Source organism: Lagenorhynchus albirostris, chromosome 6 (assembly GCF_949774975.1).
Source record: "Lagenorhynchus albirostris chromosome 6, mLagAlb1.1, whole genome shotgun sequence".
Classification (NCBI taxonomy): Eukaryota; Metazoa; Chordata; class Mammalia; order Artiodactyla; family Delphinidae; genus Lagenorhynchus; species Lagenorhynchus albirostris.
In genome coordinates, this window is record NC_083100.1 from 3,436,756 (window position 1) to 3,450,432 (window position 13,677).

Sequence of the window (13,677 nt, forward strand, 5' to 3'; positions counted from 1 at the left end):
CCAATATGACTGGCGTCCTTATAAGAAGACAGACGCACACAGGGAGAAGCCGTGTGATGGCAGAGACAGAGATTGGATAGAGAAATGCCTGGGCACCAGCAGCTGGAGGAACCAAGGGGGGATCCTCTCCTAGGGGCTTTGGAGGGACCGTGGCCCTGCTGACAACTGGATTTTGCACTTCCAGCCTCTAGAACTGAGAGGGAATAAATCTCTATTGTTTTAACTTTACTTACCACGTCCCCTCATGCTAGTTCAGGGTCTCGCCCTTGCCCTATTCTGTGCCTGGTGTCCGTGGACCTGGAGTTCGTTACTCTTGGAGTTAAACTTCCGGTTCCTCTTGGGGTGAGGAAGGCGTGAGTCTCATGGGGCAGGGATCTGGGGCTGTGTCCTCCTCACTCAGACTCCCAAGTAGCCTCAACTCACTCTTGAAAAGTAACTGGAACCTCCTGTTCCTGAAGGACCTGCCTCCGCACACCAATGTCGCGTTCTCAAGTCCCGCAGCCAGAGGTCACATCTTCTAGGAATCCCTGAACCTTCCCAGACGGAGACGAGGGCGCCCTCTCCTGGCCTCCCCAAGCATTTTCTCTGGGCTCCCTTTAGGTCTCACCTGGACCATAAGATCCGGGAGGGAAGCCTTCCTGTCGGACGCATCCCAGCTCACCTCCGCCTCCCAACAAAGCGCTTTGCTACACAAAGGCCCCTCAGCACATGTCTGCTGAATAAATGAAGGAATGGAGGTGACCTGAAGCTAAAGTGAGGAGACATTTGACTTTATGACTAAGGCTAGGATTGTTAAAGAAAGAACCAGTGCACCCATTCTTTATGAATGGAAGTTTATATCTCAAAGCTGGAGAAATGGGTCAAAATTGGTGTCGTCTGATAATTATAAGACCAAACATCTCCTCGCTAGAATTTTTGAATTCCAATCAACTGCAAAAACTTCCTTGGCCACTCTCACAGTCGGGTTTGCCATCCTTAAAATGAATCAGCTGAGCATGGTTTACAGCTCACGAAGTTCTAGGAAGAATGCTATAATTTTAACTGGGCAATTTTACACAGATTTTCCTAGACCCAGCTCACTGCTGGCAGATTACCTCTACTCAGTGCATCTTCTTATTCCCCCAAACGGAGCTGGTTAACACGTTCCCCCAAAGTTACTTATTCAAGGTAAATATAACATTCCTCTTGATAGGCAATTCTTTGCAAGAACGTGTATTGTTACGAGGTGTTTCCCATGCACTGAAATTTGGAAACTCTCTTTAGGATGCAAAGCCCTCCCCTGTGTCTTGCTGGGTGGAGGCTTTGGAGAATCCACTGAATCTCTAGTTTCCATGGCAGGCTTTTGAGTCCATGTGACACTCAGTGACAACACTTTCTGTCTGTTTGATTAGAAAAATGGCTTTAAGAAAAATCAAAGAATTAATGGAAAAGAATCTGAAAAAGAATGTTTATATATTCAGATATATATCTGAATCACTTTGCTGTAAGCCTGAAACTAACAGAACATTGTAAATCGGCTATACTTCAATTTAAAAAAAAAGAAAAATCAAGGAAAATAAAGACGGGGTACATTTTTATTGCAGCAGACGTAATCATAGAATTGCCACGGTCATTATTGCCACGGACTGACTGATCTGCTAGCCTAGGACTTAAATTAGAAGGTTGCCCTGTGAACAATTTTTATTAGTGCATCAGGCAAGACTCTTTTGGTTGCAAGTCTTGAGATCCTAACTCGAGTTAGGGTAAAAATGAATAAGTTTTGGCTCACATAATCAAAGGGAGAGTTGGGATGGGTAGGATGAGACCAAACAAGGGTGTAGGCTCAGTCTTGGGGCATCTGGAGCCAGGAAGCTGATGGCACTCATTCTCCTTCTCTCCTCTCTGCTTCCTTCCATCTGGCCGCCTTCCTCCCCATGGCAGGAAATGTGGCAGCTCCTGGGATCCTGAGATGGGCCGGCTGTAGGAGCGAGCTGGAAACCCCAGGGAAGTGCTGTTTGGACCGCTTGTGTCACATGCCCATCCCTGCATCAGCCAGTGGAGGTGGTGCTGGCAGGTTCTGCAGGAAGATGGCGGCTCCCTGTTGAAGCACATGATGAAAGCAGGGAAAGGGCCTTTCCCACAATAAGGGAAGCGCCGGTCTAGACAAATGACACAACAGATGTCCCTCCACGACCCGCAGATATTTTCCTTTGTAGCCTGCTATACTTTATTTATTTTTATATTTTTTATTTTTAAAAAATTTTTATTGGAGTATAGTTGATTTACAATGTTGTGTTAGTTTCAGGTGTACAGCAAAGTGAGTCAGTTATACATGTATCCACTCTTTTTTAGATTCTTTTTCCATATAGGCCATTACAGAGTATTGAGTTCCCTGTGCTATACAGTAGGTCCTTATTAGTTATCTATTTTACATATAGTAGTGTGTGTATGTCAGTCCCAATCTCCCAGTTTATCCCCCCCACCCCCCTCCCCCTTATTACCTGGTAACCATAAGTTTGTTTTCTACGTCTGTGACTCTACTTCTGTTTTGCAGGTAAGTTCCTTGGTACCATTTTTAGATTTCCACATATAAGCAATATCATATGATATTTGTCTTTCTGTGTCCGACTTACTTCACTCAGTATGACAATCTCTAGGTCCATCCATGTTGCTGCAAATGGCATTATTTTGTTCTTTCTTATGGCTGAGTAAGTATATATGTACCACATCTTCTTTAGGCAGCCTGCTATATTTTAGTAATTGGAGGTGAGGTGTCATTTAACTTTAGACTCAAAAACTGCTGCAACGGCATTATTTGAACAGTAGACCAGAGTGGTGGGAGGATTGCGTCAATGCACACGTACCAAGTACATGGGGAGCAGGGCGAAGGGCAGTGAGCCCACCATGTTTTCTGTCCTTGCCCCTGAGACTGGGGTTGGGTGGGGCTGAATCTGGAGGTGGAGAGTCCGAGTTTGCAGCCCGGGGCCAGGGAGGAAGTACAGGCTGGAAATCAGGCCGAGGCAATGTGCTGATGCAGCCCCAACTCCCCAGGGGCCGATGCTGGACCGTCCTGGACACCTTGGCGCACAGCTGCCCTTGGTCTACAGATGAGGAAGCTGAGCCGCCCTGCCCAAGACCTGCAGTTCATTAGTGGCAGAGAAGGACTAGGGCCTCGTTCCTAGCCGGGTGGCCCGCTTCCCACGGTGCTGCTTATGGAGGCTGAAAACCGGCATGACGATGGAATGAGGAATCCCAGCCGCCCTCCAGCTGCAGGGTCAGTGGAAACCTCAAATCCTCCCCATTGGTTGGACTCACAATCCTTCGTCTCTTGAAATAGTAATGCCTCTGTGAAAATTAATGTGCGGTTGGTGACAATGTGCTTTTCCTTTTAGTTTGGGATTCTTACGAGTTTTTAAGATCGGGACATAATTATGCAGAATTGGGATGCTTCTTTTCCCACAATGCTGTAGCCGCCGCGTCTGCTTGTTATTTGCCAAAGCTATGGTCGCCTGTTGGGAAGAGCTTTTTGGTCTCGAGCAGCATCCTGGGGGCCGAGGACTCGGGGATGCTGGCTGTGACCCAGAACAGGCCTTTCCAGTGTGGAAGCCATCGAGGCACCTCCCGACTTGTCAAGGGGCCGTGAGCTCAGAGGGCCAGGCCCCCGGATCACATATCTCTGAACCGGAGACCAAAGTCACAATGGCAGGCTTCCGGCTCCCGTCAACTCTGTTAGGGCTACCAGTGTCTATTATGGGATGCTGGTTGTTATGACAATGGGGGTTGGGGGTGGCAGTAGGGAACTGATCTGAGGAGGGTTATTAAAGATGTAAAGTGGAAAAGGGCTCAGCTCACATGCACTTAGAGAAGCTCACTCCTGTGAGCTGGGTGTGAATCATTCAACCCCTTCCCCCCAAGGCATCTGCCAGGGAAATTTCTTAAGATTCTCATGAGCTCCCCGGGGGTCCTTCTCAATGGAGATACCAGTTACAATTTCAGGGTCATGCAAGTTGCGTTATGTACATTCTCCTCTCCATCAGCATGGACTTACTATGTTGAATTAAAAGAGAGAAATGGCACTCGAGGAGAAATCATTTCACATTTCTTCTAAAAATGTACTAGAATTCCATTTAAGTGTAGACTTCCACACGTACGATAGTATAGCTGAGACATTGCGATTCATTGTAAGAGTCTGTGTCCGTGCGGGCTGACTCCGTGTGTTAGTGTGGTGATGTCTGCAGATGGCAGAGAGAATTTATCAGCAGTAGTGCCAAGACAGAAGTACAAGAAGAACAATAAAGGCCATCTTCTTTTTTTTGTCTCCTATTTTTATTTTTTGGCCACGCCATGCAGCATGTGGGATCTTAGTTCCCTGACCAGGGATCAAACCCGCACCCCGTGTAATGGAAGCATGGTGTCTTAACCACTGGACCGCCAGCGAAGTCCCTAAAAGCTGTCTTCTAGGGAAGAGACTCAAAGGCAGAGAGGCCACCAGTTACAGAATAATCTATGTATGGCTGAGCCAGAGACTAATTAAATACAATATTACATCTACAATCTCATTTGGGCATAGTGCTATTTTCGTTTTGTTCTGTCATATAAAATATATAAGCACAGGCTGTTGGAACTGAAAGAAGCTTTAGAGCTGATGTAATACATCTGTTCCAGTCGGGGTTCCAGGCAGGAAACAGAAACCGCTTTTGCTACTGTGAGCAGAAAGGGATTCTTCGCCAGGAATTATCAGGAAGGGCCAGGGGAGTGGGTTTGAGGCGGGGCCTCCAGTAGTAATTCCCAGGGCATTCCAGCTTGATCCTCTGGCCCGTTCTGGGAGGGAGGGAAGCAGGGGGCTGCACTGCAGAGCCTGAGTTTCGGATCACAGCCGGCAATGCAGGGGTAAGGGAAGGAAGACGGGGGAGGGGCACTCCCCAGCCACCACCCAGATGGATGCTGGGCTGAGGGGTCTGACTGCTGCTACTGCCTTCACAAATTCCCTTCAACTTACCCTCAGCACCTGGGAAGCTGGCGTCTCCCTTAGACCTACCACACACATCCCAGCCCCTCCAGAAGAGGCAGCTTCCAGCAGGAAAGAGCAGTCCTCCAAAAAGGGTGCTGTGTTCCAGCCTTGGAAGGGGTCTGGGAGGGGCTCCCTTAGGGCCTCCGCACATACTTGCCAGGAGGGAAAAGACCAGCCAAAGTAGTAGAGAAATCACCATGCCTCTCCCCACCTTCCTATATATCACAGCAGTGCATAGGGAAGCCCTTAACTACAGCAGAGCCTGGGAAACGGGGTTTGTAACTTTCTAACTTGTGCAGAAGGAAATGGGAAGAGGTACCCAGGTTCAACACAGCATTTAAGAAGAAACTGGACTGCGAGATTCTGTAAGGTCCCTTGGGTGGTCAGGCCCAGACCCAGGACCCTTGATGTTGAGGTCAGTTCTCACCTTTGAGATGGTTTCCTCTTGGGACCAGATGGCAGGAGGAACTGGTCATTTCACCGAGAATCCCAAATCCCGGTGATTAAGTGAGAAAACCATAGGAGCCATAATGCTCTCTCTGGTGTGTTCAAGGGAGGATGTGGGAGGTTTTCCACCAACGGCTGCCAGCTTCCAGAAGTTTCTGAGGCCACAGACAGTGTTGGTGAGGGTCTAGATTGTCAATGATTAGTTACAGTTAAATATTACAGAGAACCGTTCCTGCTTGAGCAGTTTTTATTTCTTTAAGTCTTGCTCTAAACGATGCATCACCCTTGCCATTGAAATAGTAGAAAGTCCTAATAGCAAGGAATGTGTATTTCTAGCTATCTTGAAAAGCAATAGTTGTATCAGTATTTGGGAAAAGGAACCACTGAATGCAAGTACATAGGCCACACTTGTTCCATTAACCTCTCTGAGTGGAGTTGCTTGGGACAGAAAGTTGTAATCAAACGTTGCCTTAATTTGCAGCAGGCGATGTGCCTTGGAGAAATGGTTCTCTCCAGAGCTGAACTTGCAGATGCCAACCGATAGAGTGGCAGCACATGCCCCAGCTCCTCGGGTCCGAGTCCACGCCTGCCACGTGGAGTGGGGACTCTGGTGGGAGATGGGCTGCCCTGCATGAGGACATTGTCTTCCCACACGTCACACGGGCAATGTGGCTCCTACTCAGAGCCTCTGCTCATTTCTTCTTCCTCTACAGGTGATGGACAGGAAAACCCTCAATCCAGGTCTCCATCCCCATTCTGACATTCTTTGAGCTGAACCCCCAGGGTGTAGAGAGGGGTTGAGTCTTCCTGTGGATGAGTAAGGGGACCCTGGAGCTGCAGGAGGGGAGCAGGCACTGTCTCTCCTGTACCATCTCCCCTTCCTCCCTAAATTGGAAGGACATCATCTGTGCAAAGGAGTTAATGATACCTTTACTCCTCAAACTTGGCTTTGGAAGGATCTCCAAGTCAAAAGTATCCTTCAGCTGTCTCTCTCTCTCTCTCTTTTTTAAAATTTTTATTGGGGTCTAGTTGAGTTACAATGTTGTGTTAGTTTCTGCTGCACACCAAAGTGAATCAGTTATACATATACATATATCCACTCTTTTTTAGATTCTTTTCCCATATAGATCATTATAGAGTATCGGGAAGAGTTCCCTGTGCTGTACAGTAGCTCCTTGTTATTCATCTATTTTATATATAGTAATGTGTGTAGGTCAGTCCCAGTCTCCCAATTTATCCCTCCCTCCCCCTTACCCCCTGTAACCATAAGTTTGTTTCTTCAGATGTCTCTTGATATCTCACATGAACCGAATTTTCAAGGGGGGGCCGTGCGATGGGTGACCAGTGAGCAGTTTGGGGGTGTCTACGGTCAGGGTTCTGATCTGAGCTCTGCTACGAACCCAGATTCTTCTCATCTGTAAAATGAGATCATAATCTCACTTAAGAAAACATGACACATATCTCTTTAACAGGTGGAGACGTTCCTGGTACAAGAGATAACGCCTATCAAAGTGCTGGGAAAGGTACAAAGCCTTGAGGAAACACGAATTCTTTCTCAAGAATTTTCCTGTAACTCTGAGCACGATAACCATTCTTGCTCCTCTCGTAGGTGTCCTGGAATTGGGACCATTAGCTTCATGATCAGAATCATTATATACAGAATTACCAAAAAAAAAAAAAAAAAAAAAAAAGTAGTCTTTTTTCCTTGTCTTCTCACCGGCAAACAGAACTTTGGTTAGCAGAACGCCAAGGTGATTTTAACGGCTGGTTTTTTATATTTGAAAGGGGAGGTTATTAGGAGAAGTCTCAATTCAGAAACTTCAAGAAGAAATGGGAGGGCGTGGTGAGGGGGGAGGCGGGAGACTGCATTTCCTGTTTTCCTTTCAGATGGTGTTGGAAAACACTGCAGCAAAACCATGGAGACCCACAGAAACATTCCAAAATTCATTCTCTTTGTGGCCAGGGACCCAGCCCCAAAGGTGATGAGTAGAAGGGGTGGATTTTTTTTTTAAGAGTTTTTTTTAAGAGTTTTAAAGTGATGAGTAGAAGGGGTGGATTTTTTTTTTAAGAGTTGCAGGCATCCAGCTACGGGCTCGTAGGGTGAAGACAGCCTTCCGAGGTGACATCAGCCCGTGGCTGGGCCAGAAGCAACAGAGTGAGAGTCTGGTTTTCATTTACAGTGTGGGGCAGGCCCGAGTGGGGAGGGGGAGAGGAGGGGCTGGAGGGAGCCTTGACTGTATCCCTGGACACGGTCCAGTTTGGAGCTCAGTCTTCCACCAAAGGCCGCTCAGCTCTCCCGCTCAGCAGCCCCCTGCAAGGACCACAGGGGGAGTTCTCTGCCTGCTCGGGGTCCCCTCTCCTGCAGAAGGAAAAGGAGACGCAGCCAAGTGGGGAAAACATGTGTCAGATTCGCACATAATTGAATATCGAAGCCCAGGGACACACGCTTCTCCAGGTTTGCTCAGGGTAAGTGCCGCTTCGCCCCTGTTCCCCCTGTGTTGGGTTTGTGGCCAGAGGGAAATGCTTTAAACCCCGCTGACCATTTCTCGATGGCTCTCAGGTTCGCTCCCGTAGAGTCTGTTTTCTGTACACGCCGCTGGTCTCTGGAAGATCCAGCCGACTTTTCTTTCTCAGTTTGTGCCACCTGGGTTTCCTTAGCTGGGCCGAGGCCCCGGCTGCCCACGAGTCGTGCCGGGTCCCCCGCTACCTCCCCCCCACCCCCATCACCCTCTGCTCTCCTGACTGCGGTGCTTTTCGGCTCATGGTTTATTTATTGGACATAAATAAACTGCAGCTCAGCTGGAATCTGAGAATCTGCTTTGTTCGCAGAAGTGTCTTTCCGAGGATTCGAGAGCTACCTTGGGGAGACTCTGAGTTCTCCCACGTCCCCGGGGCGTGGGCTGGTTGGGTATATCTGTCACCTCCGGGGGATTGCGGTGACCTTGGTGTCCAGGAACAGGACCAAGTCAAGAGTTACTCAGCTATTACCATCGGGGCTCCATCTTTTCAGGAATCTGAAGTTACTGCTGGAGGCTCAGTCCTCTGGGGTTGCTTAAAGGAGCTGCAGGGGTCAGAGGAGGAGAAGGAATTTGGTGTTTGGGCAGCACGCCCAGTGGATAGGGCAGGGCCCCTAGGGCCACGGGCTGGCCTGTGTTGCCCAGAGTGGAGCACGCACCAAGTCCGGAGGCCGGGAGCCTGTTCCCCAGCCAGGAGGGTGGGGCTCCGGCCCTCTCGCCCAGGATGGAAAGTGTTATCTGACAGTTGCCAGTCTACTCTGGGGACCTGTTTCAGGGGCTACTGTGTTAGAAAATTAGGACTGAAGCAGGGGTGGGGTCCCTAGGAGGCCCCAGAGGGGTACTGGGGGGTGTAAACAGAAACTGGCATTTCACAGCCTGCCCAAGGAGCGAATTGAAAGGCTGGTCTGGACCCCAAGAACAAGCTGCTGTAGGCGGAGGGGAGTGTCCCCCCCAGTGGGGACTCAGAGGGGCTGGCCCATGCCAGCCTACACACAGCTGCCTCCGCACGAGAACTGCAGGGTCCTAGAGCTGCAGGGCTGCTCAGAGCTCATGCAGATAGACTATTCTCACACTGGGGTCCCCCAACTTCCCAGGGGACCCATTCTTAATACTTCAAAAAACTGAAGTGGCTTTAAAATCAGGTATTTTTTGTTCCTAAACAAAATGATGTTGAAAACCACCAGTTGGCTGTTGGACATTATTGAAACTTCTGAGTTCTTTGCTGGGCTAAAGATAAAGGAAGAGATTCTTGGTTAGGAGGCACTGAGGTGTGGTTCCCTGGCTTTAAAGATGAAGGCTTAGGGGCTCTGAGATGCTCAATTACTTGCTGAGGCCACAGCACCAGTAGACTCAGACAGCAGTCAAATCTTTACCATTTCAGGAAAGCAGATGGCCCAGCACTGGAGGATCCTGAGCTAATTTACATCTAGATTTGGAACATACTGTTTGATTTGTTCTCCCAGAAGACAGTGTCCTCCTATCATATTCTATTAAAAGTGATGGGGAAATTGGATTATGCTTCCCGGGGCCTCCACCAACTAACGGGGAAAGACATGCCAGAGAAGAGAGCTGGTCCCCAGGGACCGACACTGGCTTTGTGACCAGAGCAGCTGAGCAGGCATCCCTCATCCAGGCCACCTCTGGAGATGGGGGCCTGGAGGGACGGCACCAGCGTTTTGCTTCATTCTTTTTTTTAAAATTTAATTTAATTATTTTTTATACAGCAGGTTCTTATTAGTTATCTGTTTTATACATATTAGTGTATGTATGTCAGTCCCAATCTTGTGTGGGCTTTGCTGAGGGTAAAGGCAGAAGGGTGGGGAGGTGAGGGGTTTTGTAGGAATTCAAGCTATACGAATTATGGTCTTGTGGTCTTCGTCTCTTCTTGGAGGAGGCATGGGTTTTCCATCACCATAAGGTTTATTTTTCTCTTTCCTCGCTCACGGCAGTGAGGAAGCCGTTGAGAAGATACTTGGTGGAGAGGAGAACTTGGGGAAGAATCCCATAGCAGGGTGGTAAGCGTGGGTGTCCTGCCCTTTTCCAGTGGGGGAATTGGAAGGTGTAGCTACTCCCACCTTCCTGGGAGGCAGCTGGGGAAGTCTCTAGAATGTTAGCCCTTGGCCCAGGCTCTTCCAGCCCTTGGGAGGGTGTGTGCCTCACCCCACCATGCTTTGTGGTCCTTAGGTGACAGGATGTATGGTGAACGTCCAAACTTGGGGTCTTAAGGATACTTCAAGGCAAGAAGAATTCCTATCTTTCTGAATAGAATTGTTTTTATTTCTGCACCTCCCTCTATTTTCAAAGTGTTGAGGATTCACTGCAGCTCATTCTGTCATCGTAAGTGCTTTCTGTGATTTCGTGCCTTAGAACCTGATACAACACTGATGATAAAGTAGGAAGAAACCCCTCTCTTCCACTGATGATTGATGATGGATTCATGACTCAAGGGAGGCTCCCCACCTGACCTTAGTTTTAGGTTAGGAGGTTACAGATGCTGCCGCTAAAGCCAGCTTGAAATCAGACCTCCTTCCCTTTTGAAAGTTAGTAGACTTTTGCCATGGAGGCTTCATCTGTGCTGTTGCTCAGAGTATTTAGACAACTGGTTACAGGGGTCTTTGTCATTACACACCTTTTTAAAAAAAATTTTAATTAATTAATTAATTTTTGGACTGTGTTGGGTCTTCGTTGCTGCGCGTGGGCTTTCTCTAGTTGCGGCCAGTGGGGGCTACTCTTTGCGGTGCGCGGGCTTCTCATTGCGGTGGCTTTTCTTTGTTGCGGAGCACAGGCTCTAGGCACACGGGCTCAGTAGTTGTGGCTCGTGGGCTCTAGAGCGCAGGCTCAGTAGTTGTGGCGCACAGGCTTAGTTGCTCCACGGCATGTGGGATCTTCCTGGACCAGGGCTCGAACCTGTGGCCCTTGCATTGGCAGGTGGATTGTTAACCACTGTGCCACCAGGGAAGCCCTCATTACCCACTTTTATGTGAAATTCCACATTTAGGGTTTAAAATACACTGGCAGGTCACGAATTCTGTTGCATGAGACTGTCTTGCAGGTATGCGAATCACTTTAGGCAAAAGTTTTATTTGAAAATTAGTTCTTGTCACTTTGTTCTTGTCACTTGTTCTTTTTGGAAGAAACTGAGGATTTGTTATCTCTTGGAGAAGAATAGTGGGCTGGTTCCCATCTGAAGGGGACTTTGTGTCCCGGGCAGCCTTTCCACGGAAACCCACAGGAGCAAACTTTTCTTGGTGTCTTAGCTGTGGAAAGCAGGCTGTAAAAACCACACCACTGCTGCATAAATAGTTGACGATTTGAGGAGTGACCTGGCATTTTAAAAAATCCTATTAGTAGCTCTCACTGAGGAAAGGAAAGCTCAAAATGATTCAGGTTTTTAAGTAGGGAAGCTTTAAAAATTTCCTGCTTCTTCAGACAGCCTTGAGCGAGACAAGGAAAGGTTCTTTTCACCCACATTTCTAGATATGGATTCCCTCTTTCCAAAAATCTGGTAGGAGATAATCCTACCCTTTCAAGAAAAGACACTGCCTGTCCCCTCTAAACCATGGGTGATGGCCGTGTCACACTCAGGGAGCACCTGCGGCACCCTGATTTACAAAGAGGGGTTCTTTTCAGGAATTCGTTATATTAATTTTTGAAAACATAATTTTAGTACCTTCTGGTCTCATCAGACTATTTTAGGAAGCAGATGAAATTGTGAAGTAGCACCTTTGTCCTGGTGTAGTCCTTCCCGAAAGTGTAGAGGAAAGATGCATCGTCCTCTAGAGGACGATGCATCCCGCTGAGCTCCAGAAAAATCTCCGTGCATTGTAGGGAGTCCCTGGGGTGGGGCTTCCGGGACCGCAGGGAATCTGTTGATACACATCTCAGCAGAGCTTGTGGGTCACTTTGGGACTCACCTGGAGACCGCTCCAATACAGAATTTTAAAAAATGTGACTGTAATATCTGAAGCAAATGTACATTTAGAATTTTATTTTTTCCTTATGCTCAGGTATGCATGTATTGAGGTGAACTTCTGCTTGCAATGAAGCATTCTGCTTTCTAAAATACATTCATGACAAGGGCATGAACCAAGTAAGAACTTTGAAAGGAAACATTTTACTGATATCTACTGAGAAAAAAGTTTAAATTGAATGAACACAAAGGTGTTTCAGAACCAGATCAAGGCTGCCTATTCGTGCAATGCTGTATCCCTGTAGGAGTTTTGAAGTTTACAACTGGAAGAGGTGTTGTTAAGATGAACTAATCCAGTAACTCCCAAATTTTCCTTACCTGCCCTTGGTCTATGTGTCTCATATTCCTTTAAGCTTAATAAACGCCATTGTGCTCCAGGGCGTGGAGCTCTGGCTCGAGGGAGGGGACAAAAATGACTAAGACTTAGGCCCTGCCCTCTGGTCGGCAAATATATGATTTTCGTTTGGCTACTGGAAATATCCCCAAATTACTACCTTGGTGGATGGTCTCCCCACGCCCTTGACACCTCAGATGAAGAAATGGAACACAGGGAGGTGAATTGCTGGTTTGAGGTCCCAGTACTAGAAGGAAAGCAAAATCAGCATTTCCTGGGCGCCCCGGCACACGCTCACGTGTTCTCCCAGGTAGGTGTCTAAGGCCAGGAATATCAAGGGAGTACAAGTCTTCAAGAGTATATCTTGGAGTTTCACGTGAAGAAAGGCAGTTTTTGCCATCGGCCAGTCTTGTATAGAGTAGCATATTTTAAGTTTGTTTAGCAGAGAGGTAATTGTTGTTTCAAAAAATCTGGAAGGAGAAAGCAAAGCAGAAAAGTAGGACAAATAGGAAACGTTCTGCCAAACCCTCTCCCAGAGGCAGGTTGTTAGTCTTTCGTAGGGGTCTGGCTGCGTTTTGCATAGCGTAGTCCTGCTGTTCTCCTGAATTTTAAGCCTCACGAAGTACAGAGAAACATTTGCGAGGTAGGAATGGCTGGGGAAAGGTACAATGGCAAATGTTTCTGTCAAATCCCCCTGGTTTGACCCATACCTTCAGTTTTCATGGACCCAGAGCATCGAGAATTGGCCGCTAGATGGAAGAGCTCGTGGGTTGGTTGCATTTCAAAATTAAGAACTGAACAGCAGCTGGAGATGACTCAGGTCTCAAGAGAAGCCATTCCAGGAAGCTGGTTTTTCTCTTCTGGAATCCTCATCATTTGATTCAGCAGTTCAGTGCTAGCACCCAGAGCCAGCCCAGCTAAGCCCACAAGCTGCCCCGCCGCGCACTGCGGGCCTCTCCGTTTCTTGTGGGGACAGCAGGAAACCCACCGGTGGTCAGAGCCTAGGGTAATAGATGAAAGAAAGCGGTCACAGAATCACTGCCGGTTAGAGCATCAGGCAATCAGCCTCATTTTACACGTAAAATTAGTGAGTCTGGGAGAGATTAACTGACCTTTCCTGATAGAGACAGGAACTAAGCAGAATTTTCCCCAGATATTACACTAAATACAGTGCGGGTGATACGTTATCTGAGGTTTCAATGTCATTTTTTAAAAAGTCTCTTTTAAATAATTTTCTCTTCTAGACTTGATCACGAATCAGACTAGAAAACGAGATGTTTAGTTTTTCCTTACGAAAGGAGGACACTTTAGCCGCTGTGTTTGAACAGTTCTACAATGGAACACCATGGTTTTGGAGAGGCCAGTAGCCCCAAAAGTCCATGGCCAAGGCAGGAAGGGAGGCTAGCGCTGGGATCTACCC

The 13,677-nt window shown here is 47.8% G+C and overlaps 1 protein-coding gene across 2 annotated transcripts in view; it reads left to right on the top strand.

Annotated features, from left to right (window-relative positions):
- Nucleotides 1–7,697: 7,697 nt before the first annotated feature.
- The window catches only part of COL6A3 (collagen type VI alpha 3 chain), an 85,794-nt gene continuing 79,814 nt past the window's right edge, over nucleotides 7,698–13,677 (top strand). Inside the window, exon 1 of one of the 2 annotated variants that reach the window (XM_060151766.1) lies at nucleotides 7,698–7,903. The gene's annotated coding sequence lies outside the window, so the exon portion shown is untranslated. The remainder of the gene's footprint in view (nucleotides 7,904–13,677) is intronic. The other variant, XM_060151767.1, reaches the window with a different exon arrangement.